This window comes from Elephantulus edwardii, unplaced genomic scaffold (assembly GCF_000299155.1).
Source record: "Elephantulus edwardii isolate Elephantulus edwardi_28Jun2011 unplaced genomic scaffold, EleEdw1.0 scaffold00166, whole genome shotgun sequence".
NCBI classification, from domain to species: domain Eukaryota; kingdom Metazoa; phylum Chordata; class Mammalia; order Macroscelidea; family Macroscelididae; genus Elephantulus; species Elephantulus edwardii.
Genome location: NW_006399916.1, coordinates 1,973,834 through 1,975,250, shown reverse-complemented (window position 1 = coordinate 1,975,250; position 1,417 = coordinate 1,973,834). Strand labels below are relative to the sequence as shown.

General features: G+C 36.0%; 1 pseudogene; it reads left to right on the top strand.

Annotated features, from left to right (window-relative positions):
* LOC102856654 overlaps positions 1–1,078 on the top strand; it is a 9,802-nt pseudogene extending 8,724 nt beyond the window's left edge.
* Positions 1,079–1,417: the final 339 nt, after the last annotated feature.

The window sequence follows — 1,417 nt, the reverse complement described above, 5'->3', positions numbered from 1 at the left end:
GATTAATCAGAACTGGCTTTGACAAGCACTGTGGCAATTGGACAATTAAAACAGACATTGGGGGGGAAGAAAGAAGAACGAACTGGAGATGAGGGTGGAGAAAAACAGTGCAACAATGAATTAATGAAAACCCAAAATCTCTGTAAATGTTCATTAAAACTAATAAAATTTAATAAAAAAACAATAACTAAAAATGTGTTTATGTGAATGTGTATAAGCTAGAAATGAATATGATGTTTTCTACATAAAATTCACAGAACATTTAGAAAGCATAGAAGTAGTAAATTTATTAATAAGATGTATCATGATATTTTCCAACATTTCTATTTCTGAAATTAATGAAAAACCAAAGCAAAAATCAAGAATGCTCTTTAAAAATAATCCTTGAGCCGACAGCAGGAGCCTTTGTGGTCCACCCAGGATTTTGACATGGCTGCTAATATTCATCCTCAGAATGCAGATGTTTATAATCACTGAGGACAGCTGAAAATACTTCTTGACCATGTTGAAGAAGCAGTGGCAGACTCTGATGAACGCATCAGACTAAAGCTCAAGTCTGCTTTGGCACAAGCTCAGAAATACTTTGTACTGTATCGTCACACACAGGAAACAATTCTTCACAAATTCAAGCAGCATTGAAAGGTTTTGAAGAAGTCATGAAGAAATTCCCAAGATGTGCTGAAGGCTATGCCCTGTATGCTCAGGCATTAACAGATCAACAACAGTTTGGTAAAGCTGATTAAATGTATGATAAATGTATTGATTTGGAACCAGATAATGCCACAACATATGTTCATAAAAGATTACTTCAACTTCAGTGGAAACAAGATCTGGATAAATGTCTGGAGCTTATCAGCAAGGCTATTGAAATTGATAACAAATGTGAATTTGCATGTGAAACCAGGGGAATTAAAGAAGTGCAAAGAGGAAACATGGAGAAAGACATTAACATGTTCAACAAAGTTATCAACCTGGCCAAATCAGAAATGGAGATGGCTCATCTGTGTTCACTTGTGATGCTGTCCTTGCCTACACAAAAACTGCAAAGAAATATGGATTAAAGCCACCAACATTATAAAACGGAGGGGGGGGAATTATCCCTGTTTTAGACGTTTACCCTCACTTCAACTGAACCCTACAGACACTGCCAAGAACATTGTTGAAAGGTGGAATTTAGTGACTCTGACTGTGGTGTTGTCATTGCTGCCTGTTTCCTGTCAGGTGTTGTGGGAGTGCCTGTTGAAGGGAGTGTGCAGCTGCAGCTTTTATTCCCTGTGCAACAAAGCTTATGCCTCTTAAATGGTGTTAGGTTGCAAAAATGCAAATGAGAAATTGGTCATGCAAATAAAAACTTTGATTTGTTAAAAAAATCTTTGACCACTTTTGAATTTGTTTTTTTAAATTTTATTATAAATTT